This window comes from Mus caroli, chromosome 1 (genome assembly GCF_900094665.2).
Source record: "Mus caroli chromosome 1, CAROLI_EIJ_v1.1, whole genome shotgun sequence".
NCBI classification, from domain to species: Eukaryota; Metazoa; Chordata; class Mammalia; order Rodentia; family Muridae; genus Mus; species Mus caroli.
This window is the reverse complement of record NC_034570.1, coordinates 28,391,340-28,410,260: the sequence shown is the minus strand read 5'-3', so window position 1 is coordinate 28,410,260 and position 18,921 is coordinate 28,391,340. Positions and strand designations below refer to the sequence as shown.

At 43.2% G+C, this 18,921-nt stretch overlaps 1 protein-coding gene across 3 annotated transcripts in view; it reads left to right on the top strand.

The window, feature by feature from the left end:
• Positions 1-18,921, top strand: part of Prim2 (DNA primase subunit 2) — a 213,855-nt gene that overhangs the window by 27,481 nt on the left and 167,453 nt on the right. The window lies entirely within an intron of this gene.

Below are 18,921 nucleotides of genomic sequence, written 5' to 3'. Positions count from 1 at the left end.
CTCCCCTCCCCTCCCCTCCCCTCTCCTCCTCTTTCTGTGTGAGTACACTGTAGCTGACTTCAGACAAACCAGAAGAGGGCTTCAGATCCTGTTACAGATGGTTGTGAGCCACCATGTGATTATTGGGAATTGAACTCAGGACCTCTGGAGGAGCAGCCAGTGCTCTAACTCCTGAGCCATCTCTCTAGCCTAGGGGGTCTCCATTCTTGCCCAGAGGGTGGGATTTTATAGCATGTTAACAGCATGATTTATTTTAGTTTCTCACAGGCTGCTGTCTGTCATTCAAAAATTGGTTTTTGAATTTCCTTGTTCCCTTCTTTGGACAGACGTTGGATTCTAGACTAGAAGTTCTCCGTTGAAGGCATGACCCTGTCTTTACTGGAAATGTAGCTTAATGTTGGTTAGAAATGAAGTGGACTTTCTCCACTGCCCTAAGCGGTTACTCTTTTCACCCGCTTCTGTTTATCCACTCAGTGCTACTTACTCTGGCCATTAAGAAGGGATTTCTGGCCAGGCTGTGAGAAGAAATACATATTTCTTAAAAAACGAGTCTGTGAGGAACAAGCTGTTCCTGTGAGAGAGCTGCCATTCAGCTGGGTGTGTATGGAAGCTTGGCTGTTGTTTGTCTTCTTCCCTGTGCAGTGGGGATAGACAAATAGCTTAGTACAGGGACTGCCTCCTGTGAGAGGGCCTTGATCCTGCCTTGGCTGTGTGGGCAGAGCTCCTCCTTCTTCTCTCCCTCTGCCTTTTCTCCCTTTACCCCGGGCCCTTCCTCCTTCCTTCTCCCCTGCCTTTTTTGTTTTTCTCCAAGAATGCTAATTGCTTTTATTTTGTCTGTAGTTGACTCTGGAGAGTTGATTTAAGAGAAAAAAAAAAACCTTAATCTTTTTTTTTTCTTTAGAGTTTTCTATTAATTTGTCCAGATGGACAGGACTAGGGTAAATTTTGTAAAATGCTAGCTTTTAAGAGGTGGAGATTAATTTAAATTATGTTTCTTTGTTTTTACTGTATATGCTATAAAATTAGATAATTAATACAGTCTAAAGAAGATAATTAATCAAAATTTAGAGGACTTTTAACTGATGAATTCTGATTCACCTTTTAAAACTAAGAAGCATTTGCCTAAATTATGTAAAATGCTAAGTAAAGGGCTTAATTTGTTAATCATCTCAGTTTTGATTAGAGGCAGATGCTGATTATCTAAGTGGACTTTTCAGAGATGACTTTCATCATTTAAAAGCAACTTGTCAAACTAATTAAGACACTAACTCAAGTATTAGCAGATACCAGTAGTTACTGTGTACTAGTTATGAGGGTAGGGCCTGGCAGGTGATTCACAAGCACTCTGCACCAAAGGCGTGGAGGGTCAAATGCCATGACAATTTCACTGGCCTCAGGCCAGGCATGGAGATGCTTGCCTGGGCACCTGGAGCCCAGGGTTCTGTCTCAGGCACCTCATCAACTGGTTGTTGTTGCTCCTGCCTCTGATTTCTAATAAGGACAGAAAGGTGGAGATGGGAGGGTCAGAAGTTCAAGGCCAGTCTGTGCTACATAATCCATTTGAGGCCAGGTGGGATACATATAAGACTATGTTGAAACTGGAGCAGAAGCAAGTGTCAAAAGAAAAAAGACTTCAACTCAACTCAACTCTCCTTCCCTTCCTTCCCCTCTTTCATTACATTTTCTGATCTTTGTTAGTTCTGTGGGGCTCTGATTTTGTTTTTTTCTGGTTTTCCTTCTGATATAAGGCAGAGCAGCACATGGAAGCAGAGGTAATCTTATGCGTGTATGTTGAAAGTGTGCACAGCAAGGGGGAGTGCAGCACACGTGTGTTCCAGGCCGTCGTCACTGGTAGCCAGATCTTCCTTTTACATAGCTAAGAGGCGGCAGGAACTGAGTTCATGTATGAGACACAGAATGCATAACGAATACATGATGTTAACTTATCAGGTCAAAGCCTTAATACAGTTTGCAAAGCATTTAGTGTCTGATACACAGGAAGCACGCAGTAAGCTATTATCCATTAACTATTGTTTTTACTGTACTGGGTTTCACATAAGATTTGTGTAAGATTGTGCATGTGTGTGCTTGCATGTGTGAGTGTAAAATGTGTGTGCCTGTGTGTGCGTGTGCCTGTGTGCATGTGTGTATAGATATGTGTGTGTAGAACATTGGATGGAATTCAGTGCGAGCTTGTCACTCGTGCTATATCTACATGACAAGGTATAAGAACTTCAGGAATGTCTCTAATAGAATTGGAAATCCTTCAGTCTTACAGTGAGAGAGTGTAGGTTTTATTTCAGCTCTTACTTCTTTGCATGTTCTGTGAGGGGGGTTAAGGGCATGTCTGGATGAATGCTAGATTAATAGTTGAACACCTGGAGTACCTTACAACTCTGGTGTTTGGAACTGGTCTCAGGGCCTTAGCTGGTATTTCTAAGTACCTCTTCCTACTGTCCATTCTATATCTCCCTCCTCCCCCATCCTCCCCCAATCATGAGCACCTTTTACAGTGGGATTTTCAGGGTACACAGGAAGGTTCACTTAAAGGCAGCTGTTTCTTGGTTCTGAGGCTATAAAGCAGGTTACAGTGGATAGGATAGGGTGGCAAGAGTGCTCTTGGTTCTTTCTCTGGCACATTAGTAATCTGGCCACAGTTCTGTGCCACATGTCTGTCAGAGTCTGTCCACCTCCACCCAGTCTCACTGTCACTCTTGGCATTGGGATATCAGGATATCTTCTCCAACCCATTATTCACTCTGAAGTGAAAATGCACATAGCTGCTTAGTCCAGTGTATGTGCGTGTGCACTGTGGAGGCCACAGGAGAGTGTTGAGTGTTCTGCTTTGTGACTCTGTATATTATTCCCTTGAGATAGGGTCTTTTACTGAACCTGGAGCTAGGTTGGTGACAGCAAGCCCAGGCAATCCCTGTCACCACTTCCTCCATCCACACCCCGATAGTGCCGGTGTCACAGGGTCACAGGGCCATCCCCTGCTTTGTTTGTGTGGGTACCAGGATCCATTGCAGGCTCTCATGCTTATACAAGAAACATTCTTACCTACTGAGCCATTTCTCCGGCCCCACTCATCTGATTTCTTAATCACCATTACTTTCAACTCTGTGGACTCTAATGAACACTGTTAGTGTTGGAAATGCTCTGCTCCTTTGATCTTAAAGATTCTTCTCTCTGTTACTTACCTGTTAACAAACGCAATGCCAGCCTGTAGAAAGTACTTAATAGAGACTGGCTTAATGATGGGATACAGAAGTGAATCAGCCACTTTCTGTTCAGTATGTGAGTTTATATGTGCACTAGCCTTGTTGCGTGTAAAAGGCCTTGATTCCTTATCCTCTGTCCCCTCTGACTCTTGCACGCTTTGCCCTCCTCTTCCTAAGGGTTCCCTGAACCCTGAGGGGAGGGATTTAATGGAAGCCTCCCATTAGGCTGAATGTCTCACGGCTTCTTACTCTGCATGGTGTCTGCCTGTGTCTCAGTATTTGTTCCCATCTGCTGCGGTAGGAAGCTTCTCTGATGGCTGAGCAAGCATTCTGATGCTATGAGAAGAGCAGAATAAGAGCAGAAGGGCATGAGGAGTCATTTTATTGCAAGGCTCCTTTAGCAGAACAGTAGTATTTGGGTTTCTCCAGGCCGTAGGCTATCTAGTCTTAAGTTCTAGGTCACTTAAGCGGTGTCAGCCACTGGTTCCATCTCACGGGTCTTAAACCAGATATTGGTTGATTACTCCCACAATATTTGTGTGACTATTGCAGTAGCTATGATCTACTTCTGAAAGAGACCTGGGATGCTACTAGGATATGTAACTAGACTGCTGAGCCTGCCCAGCCTTTTAGCCTTGCCCATCATGTGAGACACATGAACCCTTGAGCTCTTATTAGTCAAGAGCTCAGCCCCAGCAGCAGCTGGTGCCACACGAAGTAGGATTGCAAGTCTTATCCCCCACTTTTTTTTTTTTTTGAATACTTGGGACCGTCAACAAAAGTGCAATCTTCAGTAAAGTAGTTGTTACTTTAAACTGTTAAATATTGGGTTAGTTTGTTATGCAGTAGTACATAATTGAAATTGGTAGCTGAACTAGAATTTCAAGCTGCTGCTGCTTCTTTTTTTTTTTCCCCTCGAGACAGGGTTTCTCTGTGCAGCCCTGGCTGTCCTGGAACTCACTCTGTAGAACAGGCTGGCCTCGAACTCAAATCCACCTGCCTCTGCGTCCCGAGTGCTGGGATTAAAGGCGTGCGCCACCACCAGCACTGGGCTGAATTTCAAGCTTCTTAACATTGAGCTGAGAAGGAGACACTGCATCCCGAGTGTGACCCTCCCATGACTGGGAAGGGTATTATGAAATATAAGGAAAGGTTTGCTGCTCAATTCCAATGGTGTGTGAGAGGAGACAGTAACTCTGAGGAAAGGGTCCAGAAATGGAAGGTTGCTGACAAATACTTTTACCTTCTAGAAAATCAGTAGAAAGGCTGCTAAGAAAGAGTTAGCTGAGGGATGGAGAGATGGCTCAGTGGTGAAGAGCATGGACTGCTCTTTTGGTACCCAGGTTCAAGTCCCAGCACCCACATTGCAGTTCACAACCCTTGGTAACTCCAGTTCCTGGGGATCAGATGCTCTCTCCGGCTTCTTCAGACATCAGGCACGAATGTGGTGCACAGACAAACATGTAGGTAACACCCATACATATAAAAACAAAACCAAAAAATAGCCGAGAAGTTTGTAGGTTTTTAGGTTTAAAGAAGAGGTTTGCTTGGGGTTTGAAGATGTTTTTGAGGTCTTCTTTACTTCCAAAGATAGCTTTTCCTGTCGAGAGCACTGTTCAGATGGAAATCCCAGGCATGTGGGAGTGAAGGTTAGGTTTATGTGCTGGTCTTTGTTCCTGAGAACTTTCTAACTGTAAGATAGATAATTTAATGTGCATGTGTTATAGCATAGATTGTGGATTGTTCTTTCTGCTTGCTGACTATGGCTCAGTTAGGATATGGTATGGTGCATTCTTAATACGTTAAGAACATTATGCAGCCAGGCAGTGATGGTGCATGCCTTTAATCCTAGCACTCGGGAGGCAGATGCTGGCGGATTTCTGAGTTTGAGGCCAGCCTGGTCTACAGAGTGAGTTCCAGGACAGCCAGGGCTACACAGAGAAACCCTGTCTCGGAAAACCAAAAAACCAAAAAAAAAAAAAAAAAAAAAAAAAAAAAAAAAAAAAAAAAAAAAAAAAAAAAAAAAAAAGAACATTATGCACATGTAGCAGAGGATGGCCTTGTCAGGCATCAATGGGGGAGAAGTCCTTGGTCCTATGAAGGCTCCATAGATGCCCCAGTGTAGGGGAATCGAGGGCAGGGAGGTGGAAGTGAGTGGATGTGTGGAGGAACACCCTCATAGAAGCAGGGGAGGGGAGGATGAGATAGTGGGTTTCCAGGAGGAGGGGAAACCAGGAAAGGGGATAACATTTGAAATGTAAATAAAGAAAATATCCAATTAAAAAAAAAGAACATTGTGCGGATGCCGCTGGGCATTTAAAAACGCTTTCTTAAATAGAAAGAGAGGTAAGGGAATGAAAGCAATTCTAAGTTATTACAGACATCATGCTGGACAGACCTACATTTTCTGTGACATTTGAAGTGATTGAGAATTTTCATCTTTTTAAAGATTTTCAGCATTTACTGCTCTGCACTAGTTCTTGAGTTGAGGTCTTGATCATCAGGTAACTACTAAGCTTATATATAAACTGTTATATTAATTATATTACCTATAGATGTATATACTATTATATATGTAGCTATATATGTGACTATATATATATAAAACCATTAAACTATTGAAGTTATATAGAAAATAGAACTGAAAATGCATGTACAAACCTGCTGCTGACCATTGTTGGGGAGTTGGACTGCAGGCTGTAAGTCATCATAACTAATTCCTTTACTATATAGAGACTACCCATAAGTTCTGTGACTCTAGAGAGCGTCGACTAATACAAAACCCAACCCACTTTCTTCTGTCTCGGGAAGCAGAGCAAGTGGCGCTTCTGTACTGGCAGGCACTGCGGCCAATCTTGTGACAGTCTGCTTAAGGACAGGAGAGTCATGGTGAGTGTAGATGCTTCCAGGCCATTTGAGTCTCCTGCTCAGCTTTCTGGATTCCTTGAGCTGCATCTCTTTTGGGTGTTAGTGATCTTTGTGGAGATGCAAAACAAAACAAACGCATGTAGCGTTAATTCTGTTTTAGTCCTATTCCTTTGGGAGACTGAGGCAGGAGCTGCAAGTTCAGGGTTAGCCTGCACTATATAGGGAGGTCAGTGGTAGCCTGGACTACATAATAGGGCCCTGTCTCAAAAAACAAAAAAAGTTTTTTTCTTCAAGGAGCTATTATTTCTACAAAATACAAATGTAATTCCTACTTTTCATTTGTAAATCAAAGCTAACATCTATAGCCTGGGAAGAGTAACTAAGGAGCAAGTGACTGAGAGCTTAGAAGGAGCCCAGCGCCAGGGTAACTGTGCTCATGGACCTGGAAGGCTGTAGTTCAGCACTGCTCTTTGATTCTGTGGATTTGGGACATGGCATGACTCCACGTTAGGTCAGTAGGACAGGACTTAGAGGGGGAAGGCATCGTCTCGAGGTATAAGTAAAATAATCTTGATAAGTTATAGGAATGTTAGCTGATCTGGGAGATCACAATAGTATCGTGCAGCTATACACTCCAGACTCAAGGCTGATGTTTCCTGATGTGAGGAGCAGGAGGGCAGAGGACTGATGTGGACAGGGCAGTTTCTCCTGTCACCTTCTGCAATTAGAGGGCTTGGAACAGGAAGCTGTATTGTTTCTGAGTGGCTTTGTATTTAAATCTGTCCTACAAATGTCAATAAAGCACTTGAGTGTTGAGTGACTGTCGCTGGGGATGAGCTGTAGTTCAGGACAGGGTGTAGCCAAGGGGAGGAGGGTGCTGGTGGACTGCGAAGTGTAAGTGTGTGTGAGTGAGGCATGTATGGTTAAGAAGGCCAAGTTCTGGCTGGAGAGATGGCTTGGATCCGAATTCTGTCTCCAGTTTCCATGTTGGGAGGCTCAAAATGCTAGCTCACAACTGCCAGTTCTGGGTGAATCTGGGGGTATACCTCTGACCTCTGGGGGTAACCACACATAGGAACAGACATACATTACATAATTAAAAATAATAGAAGAAATTAAAAGAAGAATGTTAATTTCATGGTAGGTCTCCATTGTGAACACCCTTAGAGGTTTTAAATGGACAGGAGCTGTCAGATTGGGTTAGTTGGCGGCTGTTCGGCAGCCATCAGACCCTTCCCTTCTGGCGGGCTGCTTTGAGAGTTGTTGGCAGTTATCCTGGCTGGTTTGAACAAACACAGTGGCTCTGAGGGGCTTCCTTCTCACTGCAAGGACACTGCAGCCATGGCCAGTGCAGAGTCCTCATCTGAAGCCTTGCTGCAGCCATGACCACTTCAGATACCTTGCACCAGCTTTGAGGGACCCCATTCTGTGCAAGACAAGGCTCAGTGAGGTCCAGGCTCTCTCCCAGAAAGGAAAGGAGCACCGTTCCAGTGACTCAGCACAATGCTGTGATGGATGGCGCTGGAAGTGTTTGCCTGTGTCGCTGTGGACATGGGCCCGGGCTTGCCATGTCCCTTTCCTGCCACATGTGCCCCTCTTCTGCCTATATAAGAAAGCTATTTTATATTACATATGAGTCCTGCAGAGTGAGTCTAGGAGATGGTGTGTGTTATAGAAAATCCATACTAACATGCATATATAGAATGGGAGACTGGAAATACTATTTTTAGGAAACAGGATAAAGTAATTTGGTGCTAGAATGTCAGATCTGGTCTGTGAGTTATGAAAGAAGAAAAGGTGTTTCTGTGTGCTGGGTTAATCTGGAGTGTAGCATTGCTCTGGCAGAAAGGAGGCAGAATTCTGACAGACTGCACGCCATCCATCACCTTCAAATGTTGGATAACTGGGTGAGGCGTTAGAGTGTTGAATTCAGTCAGCAGACGGACGCCATTGTCAGGACAGTAGAACTGGTTTCTACTATCCTCAGTGCCGACATCTCTTAGAGCAGATACTCTCTTCCCTTTGCCCAGGTTCAAGGCAACGCTAGTGTTCTGTCCATTTAAACTTGAAAACAGTGGAGACGTACATTTCATAATTCCTAACTTACTAAAATGAACTGACAGAGATTTGATTTATTGTAGTTGGGAAGAGCAAACGATGACAGACTGGTTTATTTTTCCTGATCTTATTTTCTGGAGATCTTTTATTTCATTTTCTATTTTCTGAAATCAGTATGGCTGCAGCAGTGATCTCCGTTGACAACACTTCCCACCTCTCTCTCTCCCTTGATACTTGGAGTGATATTCTTTACTCTCCGATTACTGGTGGCTTTGGATGACTTCAGATAACGTGCTTTTCATTAATCAGAGTTTGGCTGTCTCTTGTCCAAGAAACTTGAAGATGACCAAGCTGCTCAATAGTGTAAAGATATAGAATCGAGTAAAGTTGAACAGCTGTCTACTGGGCTGTGTTGTAAAAATGGGGAAAGAAATTACTTTCTCTTGTTTTTTTTGGGAAAACATTTGCCAGTTGGAGCCTCAAAGAAGATTGAGTTTGGAAGGTTTTTAATTGTGCACCAAAAGGTTATTGCAGAAGATAACATAAGGGAGCGCCATAAAGAAGAAAATTAGAAACTCAGTAACAGAAAACTGTGTAGAGACACAGGCATCCTGCCAGGCGGCTGAGAGCTCAGAATAAATAGCTTGGAATTAAAGACACAGTTACAGATTTCAAAGACTTGATTCACTTAGTTTATTAGAGAATCTGTGGGAATCAACTTCTAGTGACTTGTAAAGCATGCTATCTTCCATTAAAGTTTTGTCTTAAAATATTCACTGATTATTAAGTTGAATGATGTAAGATCAGAGGGTTTGTTAATAGTTCATATTAAACTATTGAAATAAAAATAGGATAAAATGAATTATAATATGCAGTTTAGGCTCTCAACTTCTGATTATTGTAGTTAAATAAGTATTTTCCAAACAGGATAAAGTGTGGGTGTGGATGCAGGCAGGGGATCGACAAAGAATGTGAATGGGTCCCTGAGAGGTGGTCCAGTGGTTAAGGGCACTTGTTGCTCTTTCACAAGACCCAGACTTGATTCCCAGCACCCCAACATGGCACGTACAACCATCTATAATTACATTTCCAGCGGATCAGGTGCCCTCTGTGGCCTATACATAATGCAGGTGAAACACTCATGCACATCAAGTAATATAATAGATCAACCTAAAAGAGTGTAGGTGGTCTCTTATCCTTTGATCTACTCACGTATTGAAGAGCCCGGGTGGTTATGTAAACAACTCATTAGTAACGCAAAAGCACGTGCTTTCCCATCATGGAAAATTAACAGGGAAATACAAGTGCTTGTCTTTCCACAGATGTGCAGTCCAGGCATTCTCAAGCTTTGTAGTGTGAAGGATATCTTTAGGCTTTAGTACTGTGCCTTGGTTTAGTATGGGGAGGGGGGTGGAGGAAATGGCCTTTTTCAGAAACCATGGAAACAGATGGTACTCTTTATTGGAGGAGGCCCTGTGCAGAGTACTGTATGGACATACTGCTGTCTTCGTCCTCCACGTCTGCTCTCAGGAAGTGGGCTGTCTTTGATTTTTATTGAATGTCTGTGGATATTTTCCCTGCATGTCTGTCAGTGCCACCTGAGTGCCTGGTGCCAGTGGGAGCCACAAAAGGACTTGTGGAGCTGGAGTCACAGAGAGTTGTGAGCCTCCATGGGGGCGCTGGGAATCAGACTTGGGTCTTGTGGAAGAACAGTCAGCTCTTAAGCGTGGAGCCATCTCCCTTGCCCCACTCTGTTAAAGCTCCTTGTAGGACTTGTTTGATTCAAACATCTTCGGGTTTAGGAGAATTCTCTTTTAGATGATTCTGCTTTGGTTTTACTAGGCTTCTTAAGTGATGTAGCTGGTGTCTTGTGGAGAGCGTGGCTAGGTGTCTGTCGGCCATCATTGGGTTAGACCCTCGGTCTTTTGCCTGCCTGGGGTGCCAATGTGTTACCGATCTTCTTAGTTTCTTATCTTGTTCTCCGGCTTTTATTTTCTTCTTTGTTCTCACTAGCAGCGGTTCTCTGAATTACAGATGGTTTCTTATGAGTTGTCATCTTTTATTTTGACACTTCCCTAGTCTGTTTTGTTTATCCTGCTGTCAATGAGATTTTAATTTTGATTGTTGTGATTTATAGTTTTGTATTTGGGAGGCGGGGTGGGTGGTGGTGGTTGGGAATTAGACCTAAGATCTTGATCACGGTACATACTGGGTATACACTCTACCACTGAGCAATATATGAACCGCCTTTAGGGTTTACTTTTAAATTTATTTTTATTTATTATCCAAAATGTTTATTGGGATTATTTCTTACACATCCAAGTCAGCTGCCTCCAAGTGCTCTTGCTGGTTAAGTTTTGTCAACTTGACATGAATCTATAAGGCAACCCTTATTTGAGAAAAGGCATCCATTAGGTTGGCAAGGGTGTGAGAGCTTAAGGGTGGGAGAGCCTGTGTCATTGTGGTGGAGCCACCCTGGACAGATGATCCTGGCCTGTATAGAAAGCAGGCTGTGCAGCCATGATAAACAAGGCAGTAAGCTGCGCCCTCTGGGGTCCCTGCCTCCACTTCTGCCTCTTTCTGCCCGAGCTCCTTCCTTGGCTTCCTTTGATAGTGGATTATGAGCTGTAAACCAAATAAACCCTTTTCTCCCCAACTTGCTTTTGCAGAATGTTTTATAGAGCAACAGACGGCAAACTAGACAAACTCGTGGGCGCAAGAGCTTGCTCCCAGTCTCCTTTCTCACAGGGACCCAGCCCACTGTTTCCTCCCTCCTCCCCAACATATGGGGTCCAGCCTCTATCAGGAGCCATTACTGGGCAGAGAAAGAGCGCTGTTAAGATTTGAAACAGGTTAAAGCAAATACCTTCTTGAATTGGTATTATAAGGTTAATGGAAGTTATATTGCTTTAATTATTTCACTGCCCACGTGTCCATTAGGAGAACTTGTGAAGGAATACTTCCGTTTAAATGTGCTCCTATTTATTTTTACATTGACCCAGTCATGGCTTCAGAATATTTAACTTATTTCATGGGTATCTTTCCTAATTACTCATCTTTTGTCTGCATTTCTATCAATTCAGTTTTATTTTTCTACGAGTCGCTGTGCTCTCAGTCACCTCTGATGTACTTTCCAGTCAGGACAGCTGAATAGGTTATTTATCTGAGTTTTTACTTCTTTTTGCATGAATTAATGGTTTTTTCCCCCACCCTGAATTAATGGTTTTATGTTTTGATGAATTATATGCTGTTCATAATCTTCCATTGATAATTTTTGGTCTTTTGGTATTTCATTACCTAGCATCCTTCTCTTCTCTCTTGTTCTATATTTTTTCTGAATTTCTTAGATTCAATTCTGTCGTCTGAAGTAGTTTATGTGTTTTAGTCAGGAAACATTTTGTCATGTATTGTAATAAAAACTAAGAATATAACAAATAGAATACACTTAGGTTCATGTTTTAGTCAAAATTCACGAGTGTGAGTTTCTATACTGTAGTATAAAGATGTTGCAATACTCTGTGCTGAGGCATATGGCTAAATAGAGGCATAGACTAAGCGTATACTGCTTGAGGATCTGTGGGGAAGTTTGCTGAGATACTATGTCAGACGTATACAACTCTTCCGGTAGAAACACACTGTGTGGAAGGGGGTTTCAGAAATAGTCTATGTAAAGTCACAGAGGGGAGAGTTGTGCTGTGCCAGAGGAAGTTCAGGGAAGCTGATTAACAGAGGGTGCAATAAAGAAAAGTCAAACCAAGGAGGATTCAAAGACAGCCTGTGCCACAGTAGGGCGTGTGGGGAGGGTCCGCTGTAAGAGTAGAAAGTGGATTGGGAAGATGTCTGCGAGCGTGGCTGCAGGAGGCTTACCTGTGCTGGAGAAGTGGAGTGCGCATGTGTCAGATGTCTTCCTAGTCATCATGTGACATCAGTCATTCTGAGCAGTGGCAGGGAGGTGTATGGCACGGTGTTGACAAGGTTTGGATTTGCATGGTGCCTGCCCAGGGGAGGGGAGGCAGGCTTGCTGCCTTCAAGGCATTAAATGTTGTAGAGCTGTGATCCAAAGAGGAGGAGGTCCTGACTTGGTAGAGGGGCTATGTAGGTTAGTATGTGCTCGGGCAGTGTCTTTGAGCAATGAAGAGGAAGAGGAGCATTTAGAAAAGAGGGCTGGCTGTGTGATCGGGGCTGGTGGAGGACAGATGGAAATCGGTGTTCCGGAGTGAGGTCAGTGAGAAAGTGAGGTGGACAGGTGAAAGCAGAGCGGGTTAAATGGGAATTACTATAGGAGTTGGGGGAGAGTGGAGAGGCACCGAGGCAAGGGTAATATAGTAGAAGATTCAATGGGAACTTCAGTGTATAACCCCAGTCTCCATACTTAGCTTCCTGGTTGGCATAGAACGGCTTAAATATTGTATTCTAGTCCATTTTCTTATAGGATTAGATCCTTTTATATTCAACTCCCCCTTTTCTTTTGTAATATACTTTTAATTTTCGTTTTAGGAATGAGTAAATTTTATTTTCTATTTATTTATTTATTTGTTTGTTTGTTTGTTTTTTGAGACAGGGTTTCTCTGTATAGCCCTGGCTGTACAGGTGTAAAAGTCAGAGGACAACTTTCAGGGGTCACTTGTCTCTTTTTACCATGTGGGTCCTAGGGATTGAACTCTGGTCACCAGGCTTGGTGGCAGATGCCTTTACCTGCTGAGCCATCTTGCTGGCCCTTGAGTCAGCTAGGCTTTCTTCATCCTGCTATCTAGAAGAGTCTAGATAGCCCCTTTGTTGCGCACTGCCTTGTTATTCATGCATTATACTTCATGTATTTCTGTATCCATGGCATATTTGTAGGCTGAAGAGCGGTTCAGACATGATTTGGAGAGAGGTGGAGACAGTTACAAATACATTAGCTGCTTAGAGGCGGCTTCTAAATTTGATGCCCCACATGGGCTTGTTAGGCTCTGGGTCCTCAGGGTGGGCTGGGTAAAGCATATCCTTCTCTAGGCAGTGTGTTGCTGCCTGGGTGCCTTGCACAGTGGTGGTCTGTGTTTCCCCGCAGAGCTGTTGTGATTTAAATATAGGCGGTGCCTTAGTGTGTTCTGCTCAGTATGTCTCTGTACTGCATGTGTGCAGTGGTGTGCAGAGGACGGAGGGCAGAGCCCCCCGGAACTAGAGGTGAGCTGCTGTGGGAGTTCTGGGAACTCAGTACGGGCCCTGTAAGATCAGCAAGTGCTAGTAACTCCTGGGCCCTCTCTCCATTGTGACTGTTTAAAATCTTTACCTGGATGGTTTCTGAACTGAAGTGGAGTAGGTTCCTGGGGAGAAGTCACCTCATGCCGCTGGGCTCCCCTATTCCGTTCCCACCCAGCCTACGTGGCTTTCTCATCTCCTTGGGATCCTGTCCCCGCTGTTCAGGAATCTATATGCTTCTCTCCCGTTCTCTACAGAGCTGGAGGGAATCCCCCAGCCTAGCAGAGCTTTTGTTCCTCCTGTGAGTGCTGGCGGCCATCCCTTTTCCTCTCACAGATGACTGCTGCTTTCAGACTTCCGTGCTAGTGGAGTCCACTCTTCTTTGCCTTTGCTAATGGTAAAGTACAGTCAGTTTAGGAAGCCATCCTTTGCTTCTGTGTTTCTGTGAGCGCTGAGTCTCAGTCCCGGGAACTGCTGGAGGAATGCTGCAGGGCGGGCGGAGAGGAATGTGTTCCTCACAGATCTAGTCAGACTGTGAGGGCTGACTTGTGTCTGGTCCTGCTCTTACTTTGGCATGCTTAGGAAACTTAAGATTTCTAGTACAAGTTAATCCTTGCTATGCAGCGCTGGCTGGCCTGTGATTTCGATGTAGCCCAGGTGTTCTTGAATTCATGGACTTCTTCCTCAGCTCTGGTGCCACTATTGCCTCACTGTTATTATTGTTACATAACTATTATTACATTATATGTAATTGTTACCTAATAATATCGTTGCATAATTATTACACATAATAATTATGATATATAAGAATAGCATAATAGTCATTATTATTTTTTAAAGAAGTTTGTTTTTGTATAGAAGGAAATTTGTGCTTTAATAAAAAATTAATATTTTTAATTGTAAATTTTGGAACAGTCCATACTCTGCTAAGAAGGAAAAAAGAGTAATAATGTAACAGTAACAATGTAACAGTAACAATGTAATTGATCTTTACATTGACCAGCTTGGCTGTATTGCAGATCCATCAGCATACTTACTACAAATGTTAAATTATCATCCACCTTCTAATTTTAATGTTTTAAATAATTATAAGGGGCTGGAGAGATGGCTCAGAAGCTAAGAGCACTGACTGGTCTTCCAGAGGTTCTGAGTTCAAATCCCAGCAACCACATCATGGTTCACAACCGCCCGTAATGAAATCTGATGCCCTCTTCTGGTGTGTCTGAAGTCAGCGACAGTGTACTTAAGATATAATAAATAAATATATTTAAAAAAAATTATAAATGACAACCTGTGAGGGATGCGCCACAACATCCTACAAACTCGAGTTAGCACAAGAACTTAGTGATAATTATTTCCTTTCTTACTTTATGATTTTGTGTGTTTGTGATTTTCTAATTAAAATATCCCAAATATATGACTGTCTTTTGTACATTTAAATGAAAACATAATTCAACTGAAAATAGAAGTGCTTAATATTTACTTTAGCTTGATGAGTACTGGTAATAATTGCTATATTGAAGCTGCAAAAACAAAACAAAGCAACTCATAACAATACAAAACAAAAACTACCCCCCAACCCTCAAAATAGCAAAACAAAACCAAAAACTTGAGGACCAAAAACATAAGCTTAAAATAATACCCATTTTGTTTATCTCCGTTTGGAAGTTTAGGTTGCTTGGGGTTATTTATTTATTTATTTATTATTCACTTTACATCCTGTTCTCTGCCTCCATATGCTTCTTATGATCCTTTTATTCCCCTTGTAAGTAAGATTCAAGCTTCTTTGCTTGTGCCTTCCTTCTTGTTTAACTTCTTTGAGTGTGTAGCATGGGTATCCTGTATTTTATGACTGATACGCACTTATTGATGAGTATATACCATGCATGCCCTTTTGGGTCTGGGTTACCTCACTCAGGATAATATTCTCAAGTTCCATCCATTTGCCTGCAAAATTCATGATGTCTTGGTTTTTAATAGCGGAATAGCATCCCATTGTATAGACATACCATATTTTCTTTATCCATTCTTCAGTTGAGGGACATCTAGGTTGTTTCTAGTTTGGCTCTTACAAATAAAGCTGCTATGAACATAGTTGAGCAAGTGTCTTTGTGGGATGGTGGAGCATCTGTTGGGTATATGCCCAGGAGTGGTGTAGCTGGGCCTTGAGGTAGAACTAGTCCCAGTTCTCTGAGAGTCATCCCACAGGGGCTCAGGCCTTGTGTGCTCCTTTAACCGTCTCCTTTCTCACGTTGCACCACACTGCCTCTGTTCTTTCTGCTTCAGGCATCCCAGCTGATGTCTCTGTAGGAAATGCTTTTGCCTTGGGTTTTCTGACAATGACTTGGCATTCAAGTGTCTGCTTGGCATTGCTCCAGAGCAGCTTTAGTTGCTCACCGGAAAGGCCTCTTTCTCAGGAATGGAAGGCTGGGTCCTCAGGACCCTAAGAGCCCGGTTCTCTCTCAGTACCCCAAGTTTTCAGACCTTGTCATTTTGTTTCCATCTTGGACTGTTACTGGGTGGCGTCTTAGTTGTACTTCTCACAAGCAGGTTCTGTTGTTTCCCACTGGGTCTATCTCTTGTGGGGTGACTTAGTGTTAGGTGCAGAGTAGATCTTCTGTTTTAAAAGGAATGGGTGACTTCGGAAAAAAGAAAAAGCCAGATGAGATGATATTTTCAGGAATTCATAAGTTTCCTTTTAGGTAAGAGGATTCCTGGGATATGATTTTTAGACTAGTGATGTGTAGAGCAAAAAATCGCTGTTGGAGAAATGCTGAAGAAAATTCACATCAGGTTTAAAGGGCTGTGTGGTACTGGGGATGGTAAAGTGCTCCGCTGTGCTCCAGATCCTCATCGCTGTATCCACAGATAAATGTAGGCCTCACCCCGTATCCGAGAAGCTTCCTTTTGCAGCAGGAGATTGCTACAGAAGCCACACTAGTCAAATGGAGAGAGCAACTCACTGTGAGGTGCCCAGCTCCAAATGACACTGTGTACAATACTGTCGGCTGGCCTGCTTCTACCCTGACTCCAGACCGTGCACCCTGGGCTGGGCTGGAAGGAGCGAAGCTTAGCCAAGCCAGTGGGTTACATAGGAACTCAGAGTGAGTGCAGGAGAAACAGCCTTCCCTGGAGACTTCAGCGAAACAACTCTCTTTCATTGCGGGTAACAAGGGCTGTATAAATCTGTAAGAAAGATTAAATAACTTCCTTTTTCTTGGGAGTGTAGCTTTTAGAGAAAGGAAGTCGTATTACATTCTTTAATCACTTAACGTTCTTGAGTTCATTTTTAATTGCATCTGGGTTTTGTTTCTAAGGCACTCGTCTGTTCAGACAAGTAAAGTCTCTTGTAATCAAAGCCTTGATTCTTGAGGCCTCAGAACAGTGATGTGCACTTCCCTTGATTCTCCCTGTAAGTGGTTACAACCTGATGTTTTGCTCACATACTAACATTCGAAATTAGGAAATAGAAGCTACTGTACTACAGTGGGAGAACTCTTAGTGGCTGATGTGTTTAGAAGCACTGATGTGTTAAGACAAGAGCTTTCATATGTGTGTGTGTGTGTGTGTGTGTGTGTGTGTGTTTAGTGATACTGACACCAGTTTCTTTGCTACTGTAACAAGACACTGTAAAAAGCAGGTTGATGCTCTTGCCTGTAACTTTAGTTTGGCAAATTATTTTGGTGTAAAACAGTACATCTAAGCAATTGCTACTATTAATGGTAGGGAACTTCAACATGCATGTTAAAATTTCAATAAATCTGAGAAATTCGGATTTAAATTGGCTATTCACTCTTGGTCAATGCCTGTAGTACCAAGTATGAGTTCCCTCCTATGTAGTAGGCCTTACATCCAGGCAGAAAGCCTGTGGTGACCTCTTTAACAATTATGCCACAGTTGCACCATGGATGTATTTTTCTTAGTCTGATCTTTACTGTAGCTCCTGGAATTTGCAGTAAATGGATGGAACTGGAACAAATTATACAGAGTGAGATGATAACCCAGATACACAGGGACATGTCTTTCAGATTTGTAGTTTAACTTTGTAGAAACAGGCAAGAGGAGAGGAGCCATTGCAGAGGGGCAGAGGAGAGAAAACTCCAGGAAATTTGTTATAGGACACAGGATATGAATAGGAGTGGACACGATAGTGAGGGGAAGAGAGAGTGCAAGACAGACGGTGGCCATGAGTGGAGAGAACTAACAAGAAGGACTGTTTCGGGCTGGAGAGATGGCTCACCGGTTAAGAGCACCGACTGCTCTTCCAAAGGTCCCAAGTTCAAATCCCAGAAACCACATGGTGGCTCACAACCATCCATAATGAGATCTGCTGCCCTCTTCTGGGGTGTCTGAAGACAGCTACAGTGTACTTACATAAAATAAATAAGTTTTTAAAAAAAAAAAAAAAAAAGAAGGACTGTTTCTAACAGCTGAGTAAGATTCTGTTAACATTTCATATTTCCATCGTCCATCTGGTTGATGGGCATCCGCTGTTTCCATCTCTGTTATGAGCAGAGCAGGAATGGGTTTGTGTCTCTGGTAGGATATGGAGTCCCTCAGGCATATGATCTGGGAGTGTCATAGCTGGATCACATTACAGTTCCATTTCTACCTTTCTGAGCCACCTCTATAGTTTGTAATCCTGCCGGCAGTGAGTAAGGTTCCCACATCCAAGTCACTGCCACCGTCTGTTATAACTCCGGCACTGAGTGAGGCCGGCCTGGGTCACCCAGCAGGCCCCACTAGCAAACAAACCAAATCAGTTTCAAGACCAGTGTCTGTCGCTTCACTCATGACCATGGCCGCTCGCACCTTCCTGTTTGAGGTGTGAGCCACTGTCTGTGCTTTCGGAGGATAGTGATGAGGATTTCATATGATTGATGTGCATCATTTCTGTACCTTATGGTTTTAGGTGTTTGCCTGCATGTGTGTCTGTGCACCATGTGTATGTAGTGCCTGTGGAGGCCGGACTAGGATGTCAGATCTCCTGGAACTGGAGATTGGAAAATTGTCAGCCCCTATATGGGTGTTAGGAAATGAACCCAGGTCCCTTGGAGGAGCCACCAGTGTGCTTAACTGCTAAACCATCTCTCCAGCCCCATCTTCTTTTTTGTATAGGAGTTTAGAATGTTTATCCAGTCAGGGCTGTCAGTCTTCTCATGAGGACATAATCACTGCAAGATAATAAAATGTTAGTTGTTCCTTGAAAAAGTAATGTTAAGTTTCAAGTATTGTATGCGACTGAAACCTGAGAAATAAGCTAAGCGTCCTTGACTTTAGTAGAGACTTTAGTAAATTAGCATAACTCTTTTATTTGGTTAGTGCTCACATTTAGTCTTTAGAGACTTGATTTTTTTTTTTTTTTAAAGTTAGGATCTCTCTGTGTAGCTCAGGTTGGCCTTGAACTCATATGAAGGTTCTCAGCCTCCAAAATTCTGAGTAATAGGCCTCACTGTACCTGCCTTTCCTTGAGGTGATAGGCCTCACTGTGCCTTGCTTTCCCTGAGGTAATAGGCCTCACTGTGCCTGGCTTTCCCTGAGGTGATAGGCCTCACTGTGCCTGGCTCTACCCTGAGGTGATAGGCCTCACTGT